The sequence below is a fragment of the Rhinichthys klamathensis genome, unplaced genomic scaffold, assembly GCF_029890125.1.
Source record: "Rhinichthys klamathensis goyatoka isolate OS25496 unplaced genomic scaffold, OSU_Roscu_1.1 h1tg000040l_1, whole genome shotgun sequence".
Classification (NCBI taxonomy): domain Eukaryota; kingdom Metazoa; phylum Chordata; class Actinopteri; order Cypriniformes; family Leuciscidae; genus Rhinichthys; species Rhinichthys klamathensis.
Window position 1 is genome coordinate 2,567,481 of NW_026606587.1, and position 22,724 is coordinate 2,590,204.

At 49.3% G+C, this 22,724-nt stretch overlaps 1 protein-coding gene and 1 long non-coding RNA gene across 2 annotated transcripts in view; one reads left to right on the forward strand and one right to left on the reverse strand.

Moving 5' to 3' along the window:
• Nucleotides 1–10,024, reverse strand: part of LOC130081916 (uncharacterized) — a 36,909-nt gene extending 26,885 nt beyond the window's left edge. Inside the window, exon 1 of the long non-coding RNA XR_008806727.1 lies at nucleotides 9,832–10,024. This is a non-coding gene — a long non-coding RNA (uncharacterized LOC130081916). The remainder of the gene's footprint in view (nucleotides 1–9,831) is intronic.
• si:dkeyp-14d3.1 (transmembrane protein 132C) overlaps nucleotides 1–22,724 on the forward strand; it is a 433,321-nt gene that overhangs the window by 155,625 nt on the left and 254,972 nt on the right. The window lies entirely within an intron of this gene.

Genomic DNA, 22,724 nt, shown 5'->3' on the forward strand with positions numbered 1-22,724 from the left:
ACACAGACACAGTCCAGCATTGCAATCTTGACATCGCAGCCTTCATTATGCGGTCACACCAAACACGAATAGAGCGTCAAATTCGCGTCTAGTTCGACGCTAGTCCAAAGCGAATAGGACGCGCGTATAAAGCCAACGTTTGAAGTGAACGCGCGTTCAGAGCTAAGCCGATGGTACAGATTATGTGTCCCTAAAGAACCCGCGTATCTAACGGTAGTTCCGCATTACATTAATTTATTTGCACGCGAGTTTTATTTATTTTTATACCGTGTATTCTCCGTGTAAATTCGTGCACCGAACCGTGACGCCCGTACCGTTTCGGTTCGATACGAATACATGTACCGTTCCACCCCTAACGTATATATATAAAATCAAAATATAAATGAAAGTCAAAAGCACATTTTTAGTCATACCTGGAAACAAATCCTGTTCAAATAGGTTATATGGGCCATTCTACAGAACTGGTTCAAAGTTAGAGTTGGAAACATCTTGAAAAGAAAATTGTCTTTTTCCATAAATGTCTTAGTAGGCCAATACATTTTATCATACATATTTCAAAGTTAAGGATTCATTATTTTGATATAGCTTGCATTGGAACAAACACTATTCTTAGTTGATTAGTTTATTGACAAAACATACTATATATTTAACATATGAGCAGAAACTGCTAACAAAAGCTTATTTGATGTCTATTTTATAGTTAAAACTTTATAATCTATCCAAAACTAGGCACACACACACACACACACACACAGAAACATGATTCAAATTTAAACAGTAGGCTATTTTTGCATTTACAGACACTAACGTTATTATATATCGCGATTAGAACAAAGCACAAGAATAAAAACACTTAGAGCCCAGCTCGCTCCTCGAAGTGAAAATAAACCAGCACTTGTTCTGAGGTAGGTAAATGTCCCAGGATTATTCCTCACAGCCGCGCAAGACGACAGTACATTAATCTGACTAAATATAGTGTGTTTACCGAGTTTATATGGGCGTTTACACGTCTCAATGTGTTGCTTCAGATCATTAGTGTTTAAATAGCGTGCGCTCTCCATGAGCGTGTCACATTAGCGGAATAATGAGATGCGAGAACGGCTGACACCTCTCTCTTTTTATATAGATTACATAAACAGAGAATATTTATTTTAGTTTTAAATTTGATAATTTAAAAGTACAAACTTAAATGATCATAAACATATATTGCTCATGTCTGGGTGAATAGTATTCGCTGAGTTTTGTTTAAGTTTAGAGACGTGCTCCAGAAAAAAAGTTCTCTTACGAGAGTTTCTCTCGTACTGCGTAATATCTGACGCTATGGGGAAAACCTCTTTTCCACGAGATATTGAAGCCAAAAATTATCCTTAATTTTGAATCAATGTAAAACACTTTGCGGCAGCTCGCGCGCCTATTGGCTGCCCTGCGGCAAAAGCAGCAGCCTATCGAGATCGGCTCTGCGGCTCTCCCGCCAGAAAGGGCGTGGTCTCGCCCTATAAAAGCAGGTCGATAGGCTGATACAAACTGATTTTCATCTCTTCAGCGAAGCTCACGCACCGCTGGATCCAGAGAGAAGCCGCGCCGTCAACGCAAGCCTTCAGCGGGATGAGCCCTTGAGCCTGAAGTCGCTGGCCTTCACCTCGCCGCCTTCAGCCGCCGTACCTGCTGCGCTTTCCGGCGCCTATATCCTTTACTCTGCTGAGAGTGTTTGTTCGCCGCTGCAACTCACACTTCTCCCAAAACTCTAAAAGAGCTAGCGTCTTTTTCAAGATGCCTTCCTGTGGCTCGTGCCGTGCCCAACTCAGCGACGGAGACCGCCGTGTCGTCTGCGTGTCCTGCCTGGGTGAAGATCACGCGGCTCTCGCGCTCGCTGACGGCGGATGCCCTCATTGCGAGCTGATGTCTATGGTGACTCTGAGGACTCGCCTGGCATCCTTCTCAGAGCCTGCACTTCTGCCCGTTGTGGTACCGCGCCGCAAGAAGCGGGGCAAGCAGCCGCCGGGCACGCAGTTTCAGCGCTGCACACAATGGCTGTCCTGCAGATCTTCGAAGCCGACCATGTCAATTGTGCAGAAAATGTAGTGAACGCGCTCATATCACAGTGCCCGTTTTCACTACACGATGCGTGTCCCTTGGTTTCTGTAAAAACAAAACCAACACACATTCAGTCGGTGCGAGCCGACAGTGTTCTCAGTTCAGCAAATGTGCCCGCTGTCCCGCGCCCACATTCTCTCACAGACACGCCGAATCCCACGGGATTCGCCCCGCTCGCTTTCTCTGTACAACCCGTCATAGAGAAGCTGAGTGGACAGACGGCACTACCATCCAAAGCCTGCCGAGTGACGTCAGCCATGCACGGTCCCGCTTACACCGCCGCCGGGCAAGCAGTTTCAGCGCTGCACACAATGGCTGTCCTGCAGACCTTCCAAGCCGACCTTCTCCGGAAAATGGACGAGGAAGGACCGGGAGCACTCTGCGTGGCGGACCTCGCTCTACGCGCTGCAAAAGCCGCTGGACAGGCCGTTGGGTGGAATATGGCCTCTCTCACCGTGGCTGAGAGACATTTGTGGCTGACGCTATCTGAGATGACGGATGCTGAGCGCTCCGTGTTCCTCGACGCGCCCATCTCGCCAACGGGCCTTTCGGATCTACCGTCAAAGATTTCGCGGACAGATTCGTCGAGGTGCAGAAAACGTCACAGGCTATGAAACACTTCCTACCGAAGCGCTCGAGCTCCGCTACAGGCCGCCCGAAATAGCCGTCTGCCAGAAGCTCTCAGCCGCAGCCTGCACCACCCGCCGCCGCCGCCGCTTCACAGCGCCGCCAGGCCCGAGACCAAAGACCGCGCTCTCGCTCTGCTGGACGCAGCCCCCCTCAGCGCGGGCCCCGGTCGAGGATTGAGATCAAGACCGAGGTCTCAAAGCCTTCCTAGCCTCTCTAGGAAAGCGACGGTGTTCAAATCCCGCTGCGGCCGGATTTTCACCAAAACTTCTCGCTCGTTCAGTTCCAAGCAGTTCCAGTGTATTTCGCAGTGAGCAAGCCGGTTCCACAGCCCGCTTGCCTGCACACAAAGGCCGTTTTTACGGCTACCCAGATAAATCCAATAAAGAGTGCATTTTCTGGTGTTCCGGCCACGGCCGATGGTGTTATGAGTGTTGTAAGAATGCCCACGTCCCAGTGCCCATTCCCACACCCAGACACAGCCCGCCACGGTGCAGGGCTAGCACAAATAAAATCGACTCATGTCAATTGTGCAGAAAATGTAGTGAACGCGCCCATAACACAGTGCCCGTTTTCACTACACGATGCGTGTCCCTTGGTTTCTGTAAAAACGAAACCAACACACATTCAGTCGGTGCGAGCCGACAGTGTTCTAAGTGGGCGCGGGACAGCCCGCTGTCCCGCGCCCACATTCTCTCACAGACACGCCGAATCCCACGGGATTCGCCCCGCTCGCTTTCTCTGTACAACCCGTCATAGAGAAGCTGAGTGCGGCCAGGCTTACCGCTGTGATCAGCGCGCCCCCCGCCTCGCACACTGTAAACACAGCGTTGAGTTCTCAGCACACCGGGGCTCTCGAGCCGCCGTCATGCCGCTGCCAGAGCCCAGATTTCATTCTACCTCTAGCTATTAACGCAGATGCGTGGTCAAAGCTCCCCGGGTATCAGAATGGGTGCTGAACACTATAAAGAGAGGCTATTCGCTACAATTCGCTCGACGTCCCCGCCGTCATACGGCACGTGTCGAAACTACGGTGAAAAACGAGGTATCTCATCTACTTTGAGCCGAGAGCTATAGAACCTTTATCTCAGGCTCAGAGCGAAGGGGGCCTATACAGCAGATATTTTCTGGTACCGAAAAAAGATGGTCTCAGACCCATTTTAGATCTGCGACAGCTGAACAGAGAACTTGTGAAGCGCCAGTTCAAAATGCTTACAACCAGGAAAATTCTCGCGCAAGTTCGCCAAGAGGACTGGTTTATGTCAATAGATCTGAAAGACGCCTATTTCCAAATACAAATAGCGTCCCATCACAGGCGATTCTTGAGATTCGCCTTCGAGGGCCAGGCATATCAATACACAGTCCTGCCGTTCGGCCTGTCCCTAGCACCCCGTACATTCACGAAGTGCATGGACGTGGCTCTCGCACCCCTGAGACTTCGGGGCATGCGAGTTTTGAACTACTTGGACGATTGGCTGATTCTAGCTCGATCACACTCAGAGCTCATAGAACAAAGGGCCACATTACTCGAGCACCTCGAGAATCTGGGCCTCACAGTCAATTGGGCGAAAAAGCTCGCTGTCTCCCAGTCAGAAAATTTATTTTCTGGGAACAATACTGGACTCGCTATCCATGACAGCACGCCTTCCGAAATCCTTCCGCCACGGCTCTATAGTCCTGCTCAAAAGGTTTTAGAAAATGCTGGGCCTAATGTCCTCAGGAGCCTCTGTACTCCAGCTGGGCCTGCTTCGCATGCGCCCACTGCAGATGTGGCTGAAAACGCGAGTTCCGCCCCGGGCATGGACCACTGGTCTGTTTCGCCTCAGGGTCGATCTAAAGTGCGTTTCAGCTCTGGAACCTTGGAAAGTAACCGACTGGTATCAGTCAGGTGTGAGTCTAGGGACCGCCTCGAGTGTGAAGGTGGTGTCTACGGACGCCTCCACCTCGGGATGGGGAGCGCTGCTCGAGGGCAGACCGTTCGCTGGCCTGTGGTCGGAACGGGAAAAGCTCCTTCACATAAACTGCTTGGAAATGATAGCAGTCGACAAAGCGCTACGGCGCTTCTGTCCCCGGATAAAAGGTCAACACATCTTGGTCCGGTCGGACAACATGTCAGTGGTGGCATACATAAATCACCAGGGCGGCATCAGATCCTGAAACCTTTACAGGCTGACGGAACGCCTCCGGTCTGGGCTCAGCACAACCTGCTCTCCCTGAGCAAGATGTGCCTGGTCACCTGAATGTGGGACCAGACAGACTGTCCAGAAACAATGTCCCAGCAGGGGAATGATCGCTGCACCCGCAGACGGTCCAACTGCTGTGGGAAACGTTCGGCAGAGCGCAGGTGGACCTGTTCGCGTCCCACGAAAACGCTCATTGTCCAAACTTTTTCTTGAAAAGCAAAGACGCGCTGGCCCAAGTCTGGCCCCGCTGTCCCCTATATGCTTTTCCCTTGTCTCGCTCCTGTCTAGAGTGTTGGAACGAATCAGGGAAGATGGATGCCCAGTGCTGCTCGTGTCTCCGCTCTGGACAAACCAGACTTGGTTCCCAGTCCTGATGCAGCTGACCAGCACTGCCCCGTGGCCTGTACCACTGAGGAGAGACCTCCTCTCTCAGGCAGGGGGCTCGATTTGGCATCCTCGCCCGGATCTGTGGTCCCTGTAAGCATGGACCATCAACGGGTACCCACTAACCTCCCGGAGGGAATGTTAAACACGATCACGCAGGCTAGAGCTCCGTCTACTAGACAGCTCTACTCCTCGAAATGGTCTGTGTTCTCTGCTTGGTGTCAAGCTCAGGGATTTTCACCCGTAGACTGCCGGGTTACGGAAGTGCTTTCCTTCCTTCAAGAGCTGCTGGATAAGGGCAGAAACCCATCCACGCTCAAAGTATACGTGGCGGCCATAGCAACGTTTGCAAAACCGGTGTCTGGCCAGTCACTGGGGAAGAACGACTTAGTCGTGCCTTTCCTCAGGGGAGCTCGGAGATTGAACCCTCCCAGGCCCCCTTCAGTCCCGATGTGGGACCTTTCCACGGTTTTGGAAGCCATGAAAGGTGCCCCATTCGAGCCAATCCATTTGTCAGACTTCACTCTCTGTGAGTCTATGGTGATTATGCACTACATGCGCCCCGGGCTTCTGCCCTTGGGACTTTGGTGCTGGATCCCTGTATGCACGGCGTGTAACACTGTGTTCCCCATAGAGTAAGATATCACGCAGTACGAGAGATACTCTCGTAAGAGAACGTACTCGGTTACTAACGTAACCTCTGTTCTTTCTAGAGAGGGAACGAGTACTGCGTATCTTGCCGTGCTTAAAATACGGTCTGGTTCGCTTCGGCGATGAAAACCAGTTTGTATCAGCCTATCGACCTGCTTTTATAGGGCGAGACCATGCCCTTTCTGGCGGGACGTGACGAAGTGGGCGCGAAGTGCCCCCATTGGTCATGACGTCACGCAGAGCCGCTCTCGATAGGCTGCTGCTTTTGCCGCAGGGCAGCCAATAGGCGCGCGAGCTGCCTCGCCTATGTCTGCATGCTGCCGCAAAGCGTTTTACATTGATTAAAAATTAAGGATAATTTTTGGCTTCAATATCTCGTGGAAAAGAGGTTTTCCCCATAGCGTAAGATATTACGCAGTACTCGTTCCCTCTCTAGAGAGAACAGAGGTTACGTTAGTAACCGAGTACGTTCACGGACACGGAGAAGCAGAACTCACACCCTGTTTATTTTCTTTATTTTACAAAAGCACAATATTATTTTATTTTATTTCGATTGTAGGTGGGCACATAAAAAAGTAGTTTAAGTCTATTTTTCTGCTATGTAAAAAAAAAATCTGCAAAAATGCACCGGTGCGTCTGCCGTCCCCAGAGGGTTAAAAAAGGTCACTGTCAATAATTGCTGACATAGTAACCGAATCATAAACACATTGTAGTGTTTTTTTTTTTTTTAATTCTTGAAACTAAACTTTGTGCAAATGACGATACAAAACAAGTGCTATGGCATTAAAATATTTTTAAATATTAGTCTATTATATATACACACACACACACATATACACTCACCGGCCACTTTATTAGGTACCCCATGCTAGTAACGGGTTGGACCCCCTTTTGCCTTCAGAACTGCCTCAATTCTTCGTGGCATAGATTCAACAAGGTGCTGGAAGCATTCCTCAGGGAGTTTGGTCCATATTGACATGATGGCATCACACAGTTGCCGCAGATTTGTCGGCTGCACATCCATGATGCGAATCTCCCGTTCCACCACATCCCAAAGATGCTCTATTGGGTTGAGATCTGGTGACTGTGGAGGCCATTTTAGTACAGTGAACTCATTGTCATGTTCAAGAAACCAATTTGAAATGATTAGAGCTTTGTGACATGGTGGAAGTAGCCATCAGAGGATGGGTACATGGTGGCCATAAAGGGATGGACATGGTCAGAAACAATGCTCAGGTAGGCCGTGGCATTTAAACGATGCCCAATTGGCACTAAGGGGCCTAAAGTGTGCCAGGAAAACATCCCCCACACCATTACACCACCACCACCAGCCTGCACAGTGGTAACAAGGCATGATGGTTCCATGTTCTCATTCTGTTTACGCCAAATTCTGACTCTAACATCTGAATGTCTCAACAGAAATCGAGACTCATCAGACCAGGCAACATTTTTCCAGTCTTCAACTATTTTGGTGAGCTCTTGCAAATTGTAGCCTCTTTTTCCTATTTGTAGTGGAGATGAGTGGTACCCGGTGGAGTCTTCTGCTGTTGTAGCCCATCCGCCTCAAGGTTGTGCGTGTTGTGGCTTCACAAATGCTTTGCTGCATACCTCGGTTGTAACGAGTGGTTATTTCAGTCACTGTTGCCCTTCTATCAGCTCGAACCAGTCTGGCCATTCTCCTCTGACCTCTGGCATCAACAAGGCATTTCCGCCCACAGAACTGCCGCTCACTGGATGTTTTTTTCTTTTTCGGACCATTCTCTGTAAACCCTAGAGATGGTTGTGCGTGAAAATCCCAGTAGATTAGCAGTTTCTGAAATACTCAGACCAGCCCTTCTGGCACCAACAATCATGCCACGTTCAAAGTCACTCAAATCAACTTTCTTCCCCATACTGATGCTCGGTTTGAACTGCAGGAGATTGTCTTGACCATGTCTACATGCCTAAATGCACTGAGTTGCCGCCATGTGATTGGCTGCTTAGAAATTAAGTGTTAACGAGCAGTTGGACAGGTGTACCTAATAAAGTGGCCGGTGAGTGTATATATACAGGTCCTTCTTCAAAAAATAGCATATTGTGATAAAGTTCATTATTTTCCATAATGTTATGATAAAAATTAAACTTTCATATATTTTAGATTCATTGCACACCAACTGAAATATTTTAGGTCTTTTATTGTTTTAATATTGATGATTTTGACTCATGAAAACCCAAAATTCCTATCTCAAAAAATTAGCATATTTCATCCGACCATTAAAAGAAGTGTTTTTAATACAAAAAAAGTCAACCTTCAAATAATTATGTTCAGTTATGCACTCAATAGTCAATACATGGTCGGGAATCCTTTTGCAGAAATGACTGCTTTAATGCGGCGCGGCATGGAGGCAATCAGCCTGTGGCACTGCTGAGGTGTTATTGAGGCCCAGGATGCTTCGATAGCGGCCTTAAGCTCATCCAGAGTGTTGGGTCTTGCGTCTCTCAACTTTCTCTTCACAATATCCCACAGATTCTCTATGGGGTTCAGGTCAGGAGAGCTGGCAGGCCAATTGAGCACAGTAATACCATGGTCAGTAAACCATTTACCAGTGGTTTTGGCACTGTGAGCAGGTGCCAGGTCGTGCTGAAAAATGAAATCTTCATCTCCATAAAGCTTTTCAGCAGATGGAAGCATGAAGTGCTCCAAAATCTCCTGATAGCTAGCTGCATTGACCCTGCCCTTGATAAAACACAGTGCACCAACACCAGCAGCTGACATGGCACCCCAGACCATCACTGACTGTGGGTACTTGACACTGGACTTCAGGCATTTTGGCATTTCCTTCTCCCCAGTCTTCCTCCAGACTCTGGCACCTTGATTTCCGAATGACATGCAAAACTGAGCAACAGTCCAGTGCTGCTTCTCTGTAGCCCAGGTCAGGCGCTTCTGGCACTGTTTCTGGTTCAAAAGTGGCTTGACCTGGGGAATGCGGCACCTGTAGCCCATTTCCTGCACACACCTGTGCACGGTGGCTCTGGATGTTTCTACTCCAGACTCAGTCCACTGCTTCCGCAGGTCCCCCAAGGTCTGGAATCGGTCCTTCTCCACAATCTTCCTCAGGGTCCGGTCACCTCTTCTCGTTGTGCAGCATTTTTTGCCACACTTTTTCCTTCCCACAGACTTCCCACTGAGGTGCCTTGATACAGCACTCTGGGAACAGCCTATTTGTTCAGAAATTTCTTTCTGTCTTACCCTCTTGCTTGAGGGTGTCAATGATGGCCTTCTGGACAGCAGTCAGGTTGGCAGTCTTACCCATGATTGCGGTTTTGAGTAATGAAACAGGCTGGGAGTTTTTAAAAGCCTCAGGAATCTTTTGCAGGTGTTTAGAGTTAATTATTTGATTCAGATGATTAGGTTAATAGCTCGTTTAGAGACCCTTTTCATGATATGCTAATTTTTTGAGACAGGAATTTTGGGTTTTCATGAGCTGTATGTTAAAATCATCAGTATTAAAACAATAAAAGACCTGAAATATTTCAGTTGGTGTGCAATGAATCTAAAATATATGAAAGTTAAATTTTTATCATTACATTATGGAAAATAATGAACTTTATCACAATATGCTAAATTTTTTTAGAAGGACCTGTATATATATATATATATATATATATATATATATATATAGTGTATATATAATTTTTAACAATACAGATTGTATCAAAGCAGCTTCACAGTGATAACATGAAAAGTATACAACAAAGTTTGTTTCTAGAAATTGCGTCATCGTCCACCTCAAGTAAGGCAGATCAATAATATAGTTGAATATTAAATGTCCCCAACTAAGCAAGCCAAAAGCCAAGGCAACAGTGGCAAGGAACCAAAACTCCATCAGGTTACAGAACTGAGAAAAAAAACCTTGGGAGAACCCAGGCTCAGTCGGGGGCCAGTTCTCCTCTGGCCAACGAGCGAACAGTGTATGATTATGATCCAGGCAGCATTACAGGTCAGAAGTCAGATTGAATCAGAACATTCAGAATATTAATCCAGTTCCATCTGGTTGGAAGTCGGAGTCATCACGCCGCAATGGAGACGAGTTTGTTGAGGATCAGTGCCGATGAGGCCCTCACAGGGCTGATGAGGCTGGCACTTCAGGGATGCGTCATGGATGGCCAGTACATCATTACCGGTATTATAGTAACAGACTTTGTTGGATTCTGTCATGTACAATCCAACCAAGTCTGTTTCAATAATAATAATAAAAAAAAAAGTTACACTGTATTGAGACAGTTGAGAAATAATAATATTTTTACAGTTTTCAACAATAATTGTCATTGTTGAACCCTTGCTCTTATTACATTTCTGATTTCTCAGTTTTGTCATTATTTTAGCAAATAAATGATTTGATATGTTTTGAGACAGTTTGTTTTAAGAAGTTTCAACGAGTTAGTAAAAGAGTAAAGTAAAAGTTAAAACTTTTTATTTAAGTAGGCTATCTATTTTTTATTAAGTATTTATTTTGTATTAATACATAACCTCACTGTATTAATTTATAATGTATCATTATTGCGTGATATTTGTGTCAATAATCGTCAAGCACAGGTGACTCCGCGTAGTGGGAGGGGGCCCCCAAATCAAATTCTGTTTAGGGCCCCCAAAAGGCTCGGGCCAGCTCTGTGTCTAGGCCAAGGTCCTGCATCAGATATGGATATGGCCTGGATACGGCGGACTGCGGTAATCCTCGAAAAAAACAAGAAGGACGGCATCCTTCTTATGATGTAACAAGTACATCAGGATTTGTGGGGAGTGTTCCCGGTTCCGGCTGATCTAAACTATGCAGCCTAAATTGAATTATAGAAGTCTATAATGTGTTATGTGTATGCTAGGCCAAAGAGATGTGTTTTTAGTCTAGATTTGAACTGACAGAGTGTGTCTGCTTCCCGGACAATGTTTCGAAGATTGTTCCAAAGTTTTGGTGCTAAATAGGAAAAGGATCTACCGCCAGCAGTCGATTTTGATATTCTAGGCATTACCAACTGGCCGGAATTTTGAGATCGCAATAGACGTGAAGGACTATAATGAGTTAAGAGCTCGCTCAAGTACTGGGGAGCAAAACCATTCAGTGCTTTGTAAGTGATCAGCAATATTTTACAATTTATACGATGTTTAATAGGGAGCCAATGCAGTGTTGACAGAACTGGGCTAACCACCCATAATAGCATTACAATAATCTCTAGCCTTGATGTCATGAACGCATGAACTAATTGTTCTACATTTTTCATTGAGAGCATATGATGCAATTTAGATATATTTTTAAGATAAAAAAAATGTGGTTTTACAGATGCTAACACGTGACTTTCAAATGAAAGGTTGGTATCAGAGCACACCCAGGTTCCTAACCGACGACGAAGACTTGACAGAGCAGCCATCAAGTGTTAGACAGTATTCTAGATTATTACATGAGGACGTTTTTTGTCCAATAATTAGAATCTCTCTTTTTTTCATAATTAAGTAGTAGGAAGTTGCTAGTCATCCAGTTTTTTTATATCAGCTATGCATTCCGTTAATTTTGTGAATTGGTAAGTTTGCCATGCTTCCTAATGATATTGCATGTGGTATGGTGCAATGGTAGCATGTACAGAGTGAACAGCAACGGTCCTAGTACTGAGCCTTGTGGTACACCATAGTGAACTTGTGATCGATAAGACATCTCTTCATTTACTCCTACAAACTGATAACGGCCAGATAAGTATGATTTAAACCATGCTAATGCATTTCCACTAATGGCAACATAATTCTCAAGTTTATTTAAAAGAATGTTGTGGTCGATGGTATCAAATGCAGCACTAAGATCGAGTAACACTAATAGAGAGATACAACCACGATAGGATGATAAGAGGAAATCATTTGTGACTCTAATGAGAGCTGTCTCAGTACTATGGTACAGTCTAAATCCTGATTGAAAATCCTCGCAGATATTTCTTTCTAAAAAGGAACATAGTTGTTAAGATACTGCCTTTTCTAGTATCTTTGACAGAAAAGGTAGATTCGAGATCGGCCTGTAATTGACTAATTCTGTAGGATCAAGTTGTGTTTTTTTAACAAGCGGTTTAATCATAGCCAGCTGTGCAATCCATGTCAGATGATTGTCTGTGATATAAAAAACAAAGAAAGAAATAATTTACAAAACATTTACATCTTTTATGTATTCCACTATTTTATACATGCTCACACGCATGTAAACAGAAACGTATGCACACGAACAACCAGACATATACACCAGTGCGTGAGCGCACACACACAAACACATAAACCCGTGCATGAACACACACACAAGGACACACACACAAGCATATAAACCCGTGCATAAAGACACACACGGACACAAACATACATTTACACCTGTGCATGAGTGCACATAACACCAAACACACATACACTCATGCATGAGCACACCAAACACACATACACTCATGCATGAGCGCAGCAAACACACAACAGAAGTTAGCAGGAACACAAACGCATACCTCAGTAGTATATAGGGTTGGGCATCGTTTTGATTTGACCGATTCTGATTCCGATTCTTCCTTTAGATTTTGGTTCTTTTCGATTCTCGATTCAGATTCTTTGAGGGGTGGAGTCATGGAACATTTTGTTTTGATTCAATAATGAGTTTTAGCTTTGGGAGCTGCAGCCCATGTGGGAGAAAATTAGGAATGCCTCTGTACCAGACAGAACAGATTTGCAGAACTTGCCAGGGTGATGGACTCTCTGGACATGTATAAACAGTAATATTAGGACTGCTACTAGCTTGGGGAATTTGCATAACGCTACATCATCTACGAGGGAAAAAAATAATTTCAGTAACGTTGTTGTTCACCACAATTAGCAATTTGGTCAAGCGCTTTGTTACACTACGATCACTTACCTGATTGTGACGAGGTAAGGTTACTAACATTGGTTAGTGCATGCAGGGTTGCCCGAGGAGGACGAGACAGTGGACCTGCGCAGCACGTCGAACACGCTACACTCCTTGTTAATTTGTACACCATGCAGGCATAGGCGTAATTTGCGGGTGGGACATTTCCCCACCTTTTTTTTCGTCGATATTGTCCTCACCAAAAACATCTTGTGGCACGGATGTACCAATACAAATAAATAAATCCTCTCCAGTTAACTATCAGAGCATTAATTTTGTTCTTTTGTTAAATAAAATGCTATCTAGCACTAAAATGTGTTTTTTAAATCAAGTGATCAAAGTGCTCGTTACCGCTGCAATCAGTGGTGCGGATACAGTGTTCTCTTATGGCTCGCGCAGTCTTCTCTCGGACGCGCGCTTCAATCCGTTGCGGAGACTCTAATTCGTTCTAGTGAAATCACAAAACAAATTGCACACAAACGTTCCCCCTGCTTGATCTACAACCACTGATGAACACATTCTGTTTTGATGAGAAAAAAAAAAAACTATACGAGTGCGGATTAGAACCCAAAACCTGTGACGTGCGTGGCAAAAATTCTGCCACTGGACCAATTACGTACACACGCAAACCGTATATATTTATTCAAGTCGAATAAAAATCACTGTACCGACCCAGGCTTTTTAAGGTGAAATAAAGCCACACTTTTGATCGCCACTTACCGTGCTCCACGGCTGCAACAGAACACTTACTTGTCGAGAGTGATGTCTCCCCACCCAAAAACATCTCTCCAAGAGTCACTATATGCCATATATTCACTTTACGCACGACGCATGAGTCACCATGATACTTTGCGCTCGGACTTCTGTGGTCGATATGTTGATTCGTCCCACTAAAACTGCATATCAATCTTTTCAGAAGTTCATTGGCTATCAGATAAGCCAGTCATTTGCAAACTGTGGATCGATCTACTGTCCATCAAAGAGAGGGAGGTACCATCCCCCATACTGGGCACTGCTTGGGTATTGCTGTCTGGTGACATCTCTTGCATGAACCGATTGGCTCAAATGAGCTGTCAATCAACAATTCAGGGATCAGTGGCCATTTTGACATCATAAAATCTGTAATGTTTACATGTGAAAATCTACACCAACAGAATGCGTCGAAGATGGGATGGCTCTGTCGGCTAACTTGAAATGATACTACTATATTCCGTGGATGTTTAAAGATATATAAGATATATGTTATGAACTAAATATTTAACCGAATTGGATTGTCTGGACCCTTTACAGTAGCTGCGTTTACATGGTTCAATCGGAATGAAATCAATCCGATTGATCAATCCGAACGTGGTGTTTACATGAACGATAAATAAAGTAATTGGGTTGATGTGTGCATTTATATGTCACAAGATTCAAATCGGAATTGATTGTTTGACATGCGCACACTACTGCACGAATATGCCGCTGTTCGCGCACTCTCCTCTATTGGTTCTTTATTTTTTTTAAACAGCAGACTTAATATTTATCTGTCTCTGGTCATGATTTGGAGACGATGAGCATGAACCGTTTTGCCGTGCTGCTTATATTGATCACGCAGTAAAACCCTGCGCCCAAAACCAGTCGTCCATGGATGATAATCTGAAACAAGCACTGGTGGGACGTTGTCCTGCTTCACTTCACAGACGCTGCGTGAAATGAGAATTTTTTAATAACGGAACACTCATTTATATTCACTTTATTCAACAGGAAGAACAGCTCGTTCTGTGCGTCATACGTCATTACGCTATTTCAACGTCATTGCACACGCGCAGTCCTTTTAGTTTCGGTTTTCAATCCGATCAAGTGTTTATATGTTCTCTCGATCGGATTAAAAGAGGAGTAAACCAACCACCCCTTTCAATCCGATCGAAATTTCAATCGGATCGAGCTCAATCGGATCGAGCTCAATCGGATCGATTAAGGTGTTTACATGAAGGTTTTTTAGTCCGATTGAGCCGTCAATCCGATTATAAGGGTCCATGTAAACGCAGCTAGTGTAACAAAACCATTTTTGTAGTAATGTTATGGATCAGTGGACTAACAGGAGGCTTTATAGGTGACTTCATATTTGTAGTAGATTATTTGGTTGTTGATGGTCTGACAAAGACTATGATTGTACCTGCTGTGTTAAATGTATTTTAAAATGGCTTAGATCGTTCGAATCTCAGCTTTCCAAAGATATGTGACATGTTTAGCTTTCAATTTGAGTTGTTGCATGTCGCGAAGTTACCGCGCAAAACTATTTAGTGTACTGTGGATGGTACATTGGAACACTATCTGGTTAATGAAACCTATGAAAACTGCTCCCAGTGAATATAATGAATAGCATACCTGCATGAAAATCGTTCCCAGTTAACATTATGTAACTTAGCGGCACTTTTTGGTTACTTCATGACTTGCTTATTGACAACATAACTAAATTGCTCTTCACACATTAGCATCACCCTACATTTAATTTCTGGTTGCTTGGTTCAAAGCTTTCCCATCACGGTCATGTTTTTGGCTCATAATTGATTTGAACCTTTTTCTGCCAAGCTCCTGGTGAGAATGGAAACAGAGGCATTTCGTTGCAAGACGTTTTGAATGTTTGGGTCTTGGGGAACCCTGGCATACCAAAAACACACACTCTTCAATACATATTTTTTTCATGGGAAAAATAAGCCCCACAGAGAAAGGGATCTTATTAAACAGATTTATTTGGTGACAACAGGGAAACCATGGTATATGAATAAAGCACTGAATTGTTCAGTAGAAGAACGCCAGTAGGGTATGTGCTATGCAAAATGGGCTTGGGCAGATCAGTGGAAAGCTTCACTGGAGGCAGGCTTCAATGTAGGCTTGAACAGTTTGGAGGCAAGCTTCAATAGAGGCTTGCGGGGTTCACCAGCAAGCTTCACTGGAGGATTGGGGGCAAACTTAACTGGAGACACGGGCGGTTCAGCGGTAAGCTTCCCTAGAGTCTTGGAGGGTTCGGCGGCAAGCTTTACTGGAGGCTTGGGGGCAGGCTTCAATGGAGGCTTGGGGGGTTCAGTGGCAAGCTTCACTGGAGGCTTGGGCGGTTCCGTGGCAAGCTTCCCTGTAGTCTTGGGGGGTTCGGCGGCAAGCTTCCCTGGAGGCTTAGGGGCAGTTTTCAATGGAGGCTTGAACAGTTTGGCAGCAAGCTTCACTAGAGGCTTGGGGGGTTCACCGGCAAGCTTCACTGGAGGATTGGGCGATTCGGTAGAAAGTTTCACTGAAGGATTGGGCGGTTCACCAGCAAGCTTCACTGGAGGATTGGGCGGTTCGGTGCCAAGCTTCACTGGAGGCATGGCCGGTTCGGCGGCAAGCTTCCCTGGAGGCTTAGTGGCAGTCTTCAATGGAGGCTTGAATAGTCTGGCGGCAAGCTTCAATAGAGGCTTGGGGGGGTTGCCAACAAGCTTCACTGGAGGTTTTGGCAGTTCGGTGGTCAGCTTCACTGGAGGCTTGGGGGATTCGGCAGCAAGCTTCACTGGAGGCTTGGGGGCAGACTTCAGTGGAGGCTTGGGAGGTTCGGTGGCCAGCTTCACTGGAGGCTTGGGGGATTCGGCAGCAAGCTTCACTGGAGGCTTGGGGGCAGACTTCAGTGGAGGCTTGGGAGGTTCGGTGGCCAGCTTCACTGGAGGCTTGGGGGATTCGGCAGCAAGCTTCACTGGAGGCTTGGGGGTAGGCTTCACTGAAGACTTGGGAGGTTTGGCAGAAAGCTTCACTGGAGGCTTGGGGGGTTCAGCAGAAAGCTTCACTGGAGGCTTGGGGGGTTCAGCAGAAAGCTTCACTGGAGGCTTGGGGGGTTCAGCAGAAAGCTTCACTGGAGGCTTGGGGGGTTCAGCAGAAAGCTTCACTGGAGGCTTGGGGGGTTCAGCAGAAAGCTTCACTGGAGGCTTGGGGGGTTCAGCAGAAAGCTTCACTGGAGGCTTGGGGGGTTCAGCAGAAAGCTTCACTGGAGGCTTGGGGGGAGGCTTCACTGGAGGCTTGGGCAGTTCAGCAGTAAGCTTCGGGGCAGGCTTCACTGGAGGCTTGAGCAGTATGTTGGCAAGCATCACTGGAGGCTTGGGGGCAGGCTTCACTGGAGGCTTGGGCAGTTCAGCAGCAAGCTTCGGGGCAGGCTTCACTGGAGGCTTGAGCAGTATGTTGGCAAGCATCACTGGAAGCTTGGGGGCAGGCTTCACTGGAGGCTTGGGCAGTTCAGCAGTAAGCATCACTGGAGGCTTAGGGTGTTCGGCGGCAAGCTTCACTGGAGGCTTGAGCAATATGGTGGCAGGCTTCACTGGAGGGTTGGGCAGTTCAGCGGTAAGTGTTACTGGAGGCTTCGGGCGTTTAACGGTAAGCTTCACTGGAGACTTCGGGGCAGGCTTCACCAGAGACTTCAGGGCAGGCTTCACTGGAGGCTTGAGCAGTATGGTCGCAAGCATCACTGAAGGCTTGGGGGCAGGCTTCACTGGAGGCTTGAACAGTTCAGCACAAAGCGTCACTGGAAGCTTAGGGGGTTCGGCGGCAGGTGTCACTGGAGCCTCGGGCGGTTCGCGGACAGATTTCAATGGAGGCTCGGCGGCAGGCTTCACTGGTGGCTTGGGAAGTTTGACGAAAGGCTTGGGCAGTTCGCTGCCAGTCTTCACTGGGGGTCCAGGCAGTTCAGTGGCAGGTGTCACTGGTGGCTTGGGAAGTTTGACGAAAGGCTTGGGCAGTTCGCTGCCAGTCTTCACTGGGGGTCCAGGCAGTTCAGTGGCAGGTGTCACTGGTGGCTTGGGCAGTTCGGTGTCAAGCTTCAATGGAGGCTTGGGTTCGCCGACAGGCTTCACTGCAGGCTCTGCGGCAGGTGTCACTGGTGGCTTGGGCAGTTCGCTGCCAGTCTTCACTGGGGGTTCAGGCAGTTCAGTGGCAGGCGTCACTGGTGGCTTGGGCAGTTCGGTGTCAGGCTTCAATGGAGGCTTGGGTTCGCCGACAGGCTTCACGGGAGGCTCAGCAGCAGGCATCACTGGTGGCTGGGGCAGTTCGGTGCCAGACTCCACTGGAGGTTCGGGCAGTTTGCCTGTAGGCTTCAATGGAGATAGTTCAGCAGCAGGCGTCACTGGTGGCTTGGGCAGTTCACTACCAGGTTTCAATGGAGGCTCAGCAGCAGGAGTCACTGGTGGCTTGGGCAGTTCACTACCAGGTTTCAATGGAGGCTCAGCAGCAGGAGTCACTGGTGGCTTGGGCAGTTCGGTGCCAGACTTCACTGGAGGTTCGGGCAGTTTGCCTGCAGGCTTCAATGGAGATAGTTCAGCAGCAGGCGTCACTGGTGGCTTGGGCAGTTCACTACCAGGTTTCAATGGAGGCTCAGCAGCAGGAGTCACTGGTGGCTTGGGCAGTTCACTGCCAGGTTTCAATGGAGGCTCAGCAGCAGGAGTCACTGGTGGCTTGGGCAGTTCACTACCAGGTTTCAATGGAGGCTCAGCAGCAGGAGTCACTGGTGGCTTGGGCAGTTCGGTGCCAGGTTTCAATGGAGGCTCAGCAGCAGGAGTCACTGGTGGCTTGGGCAGTTCGGTGCCAGACTTCACTGAAGGTTCGGGCAGTTCGCCAGCAGGCTTCAATGGGGGCAGTTCAGCGGCAGGCGTCACTGGTGGCTTGGGCAGTTCGCCAACAGGTTTCAATGGAGGCTCAGCAGCCAGCATCCCTGGTGCCTTGGGCAGTTCACTGCCAGTCTTCACTGGAGGTTCAGGCAGTTTGCTGGTAGGCTTCAATGGAGGCAGTTCAGCGACAGGCGTCACTGATGGCTTGGGTAGTTCGCCGAGAGGCTTCAATGGAGGCTCAGCAGCAGGCGTCACTGGTGGCTTAGACAGTTCAGTGCCAGACATCACTGGAGGCTCCGGATCACCGACAGGCTTCACGGGAGGCTCGGCGGCAGGCGTCACTGTTGGCTTGGGCAGTTCGCTGACAGGTTTCAATGGAGGCTCTGCGGCAGGCGTCACTGGTGGCTTAGACAGTTCAGTGACAAGCTTCACTAGAGGTTTGGACAGTTTGACGGTAGGCTTCACTGGAGGCAGAGGCAGTTCAGCAGCAGGTGTCACTGGTGGCTTGAGCAGATCGCCAACAGGTTTTAATGGAGGCTCAGCAGCAGGCATCACTGTTGGCTTGAGCAGTTCAGTGCCAGACTTCACTGGAGGCTCGGGTTCACCGACAGGCTTCACGGGAGGCTCGGCGGCAGGCGTCACTGTTGGCTTGGGCAGTTCGCTGACAGGCTTCAATGGAGGCTCTGCGGCAGGCGTCACTGGTGTCTTGGGCAGTTCGCCGACAGGCTTCAATGGAGGCTCGGCGGCAGGAGTCAATGGTGGCTTGGGCAGTTCGCTGCCAGTATTCACTGGAGGTTCGGCCAGTTCACTGGCAGGCTTCAATGGAGGCAGTTCAGAGGCAGGGGTCACTGGTGTCTTGGGCAGTTCGCCGACAGGCTTCAATGGAGGCTCGGCGGCAGGAGTCACTGGTGGCTTGAGCAGTTCGGTGACGGGCTTAACTAGTTCGGTGACGGGCTTAACTGAAGGCTTGGGCAGTTCACCGACAGGCTTCACGGGAGGCTCTGCGGCAGGAGTCACTGGAGGCTCAGGCAGTTCAGCAGCAGGTGTCACTGGTGGCTTGGGCAGTTCACCAACAGGTTTCAATAGAGGCTCAGCAGCAGGCGTCACTGGTGGCTTAGACAGTTCAGTGGCAGGCTTCACTAGAGGTTCGGGCTGTTTGACGGTAGGCTTCACTGGAGGCTCAGGCAGTTCAGCAGCAGGTGTCACTGGTGGCTTGGGCAGTTTGCCGATAGGCTTCAATGGAGGCTCGGTGGCAGGAGTCACTGGAGGTTCGGGCAGTTCGCCGGCAGGCTTCAATGGAGGCTCGGCAGCAGGAGTCACTGGTGTCTTGGGCAGTTCACCCACAGGCTTCACTGGAGGTTCGGGCAGTTTGCCGGCAGGCTTCAATGGAAGTTCAGCAGCAGGCTTCACTGGAGGTTCGGGCAGTTCGCCGGCAGGCTTCAATGGAAGTTCAGCAGCAGGCGTCACTGGTGGCTCGGGCAGTTCGCCGACAGGCTTTAATGGAGGCTCGGTGGCAGGAGTCACTGGTGGATTGGGCAGTTCGGTGCCAGTCTTCACTGGAGTTTCAGGCAGTTCGCCGGCAGGCGTCACTGGTGGCTCGGGCAGTTCGCCGACAGGCTTCAATGGAGGCTCTGCGGCAGGTGTCACTGGTGGCTTGGGCAGTTCGCTGGCAGGATTCAATGGAGGCAGTTCAGCGGCAGGCGTCACTGGTGGCTTAGGCAGTTTGCCGATAGGCTTCAATGGAGGCTCGGTGGCAGGAGTCACTGGAGGTTCGGGCAGTTCGCCGGCAGGCTTCAATGGAGGCTCGGCAGCAGGAGTCACTGGTGTCTTGGGCAGTTCACCGACAGGCTTCAATGGAGGCTCGGCGGCAGGAGTCACTGGTGGCTTGAGCAGTTCGGTGACGGGCTTAACTAGTTCGGGGACGGGCTTAACTGAAGGCTTGGGCAGTTCACCGACAGGCTTCACGGGAGGCTCTGCGGCAGGAGTCACTGGAGGCTCAGGCAGTTCAGCAGCAGGTGTCACTGGTGGCTTGGGCAGTTCACCAACAGGTTTCAATAGAGGCTCAGCAGCAGGCATCACTGGTGGCTTAGACAGTTCAGTGGCAGGCTTCACTAGAGGTTCGGGCTGTTTGACGGTAGGCTTCACTGGAGGCTCAGGCAGTTCAGCAGCAGGTGTCACTGGTGGCTTGGGCAGTTTGCCGATAGGCTTCAATAGAGGCTCGGTGGCAGGAGTCACTGGTGGATAGGGCAGTTCGTTGCCAGTCTTCACTGGAGGTTCGGGCAGTTCGCCGGCAGGCTTCAATGGAGGCTCGGCAGCAGGAGTCACTGGTGTCTTGGGCAGTTCACCGACAGGCTTCACTGGAGGTTCGGGCAGTTCGCCGGCAGGCTTCAATGGAGGCTCTGCGGCAGGTGTCACTGGTGGCTTTGGCAGTTCGCTGGCAGGATTCAATGGAGGCAGTTCAGCGGCAGGCGTCACTGGTGGCTTGGGCAGTTTGCCGATAGGCTTCAATGGAGGCTCGGTGGCAGGAGTCACTGGTGGATTAGGCAGTTCGGTGCCAGTCTTCACTGGAGTTTCAGGCAGTTCGCCGGCAGGCGTCACTGGTGGCTCGGGCAGTTCGCCGACAGGCTTCAATGGAGGCTCTGCGGCAGGTGTCACTGGTGGCTTTGGCAGTTCGCTGGCAGGATTCAATGGAGGCAGTTCAGCGGCAGGCGTCACTGGTGGCTTGGGCAGTTTGCCGATAGGCTTCAATGGAGGCTCGGTGGCAGGAGTCACTGGTGGATTGGGCAGTTCGGTGCCAGTCTTCACTGGAGTTTCAGGCAGTTTGCCGGCAGGCGTCACTGGTGGCGTGGGCAGTTCGGTGTCAGGCTTCACTGGAGGCTTGGGTTCGCCGACAGGCTTCACGGGAGGCTCGACGGTAGGCGTGACTGGTGGCTCGGGCAGTTCGCTGCCAGTATTCACTGGAGGTTCGGCCAGTTCACTGGCAGGCTTCAATGGAGGCAGTTCAGAGGCAGGCGTCGCTGGTGGCTTGGGCAGTTCACCAACAGGTTTCAATGGAGGCTCAGCAGCAGGCGTCACTGGTGGCTTAGACAGTTCAGTGCCAGACTTCACTGGAGGCTCGGGTTCACCGTCAGGCTTCACGGGAGGCTCGGCGGCAGGCGTCACTGTTGGCTTGGGCAGTTCGCCGACAGGCTTCAATGGAGGCTCTGCGGCAGGTGTCACTGGTGTCTTGGGCAGTTCACCAACAGGTTTCAATGCAGGCTCAGCAGCAGGCGTCACTGATGGCTTAGACAGTTCAGTGACAGGCTTCACTAGAGGTTCGGGCTGTTTGACGGTAGGCTTCACTGGAGGCTCAGGCAGTTCAGCACCAGGTGTCACTGGTGGCTTGGGCAGTTTGCCGATAGGCTTCAATGGAGGCTCGGCGGCAGGAGACACTGGCGGCTTCAGCAGTTCAGTGACGGGCTTAACTGAAGGCTGGGGCAGTTCGCCAACAGGTTTCCATGGAGGCTCAGCAGCAGGAGTCACTGGTGGCTTGAGCAGTTCGGTGACGGGCTTAACTGAAGGCTTGGGCAGTTCACCGACAGGCTTCACGGGAGGCTCTGTGGCAGGAGTCACTGGAGGCTCAGGCAGTTCAGCAGCAGGTGTCACTCGTGGCTTGGGCAGTTCACCAACAGGTTTCAATAGAGGCTCAGCAGCAGGCGTCACTGATGGCTTAGACAGTTCAGTGACAGGCTTCACTAGAGGTTCGGGCTGTTTGACGGTAGGCTTCACTGGAGGCTCAGGCAGTTCAGCACCAGGTGTCACTGGTGGCTTGGGCAGTTTGCCGATAGGCTTCAATGGAGGCTCGGCGGCAGGAGACACTGGCGGCTTCAGCAGTTCAGTGACGGGCTTAACTGAAGGCTGGGGCAGTTCGCCAACAGGTTTCCATGGAGGCTCAGCAGCAGGAGTCACTGGTGGCTTGAGCAGTTCGGTGACGGGCTTAACTGAAGGCTTGGGCAGTTCACCAACAGGCTTCACGGGAGGCTCTGTGGCAGGAGTCACTGGAGGCTCAGGCAGTTCAGCAGCAGGTGTCACTGGTGGCTTGGGCAGTTCACCAACAGGCTTCAATGGAGGCTCGGCAGCAGGAGTCACTGGTGGCTTGAGCAGTTCGGTGACGGGCTTAACTGAAGGCTTGGGCAGTTCACCGACAGGCTTCACGGGAGGCTCTGTGGCAGGAGTCACTGGAGGCTCAGGCAGTTCAGCAGCAGGTGTCACTCGTGGCTTGGGCAGTTCACCAACAGGTTTCAATAGAG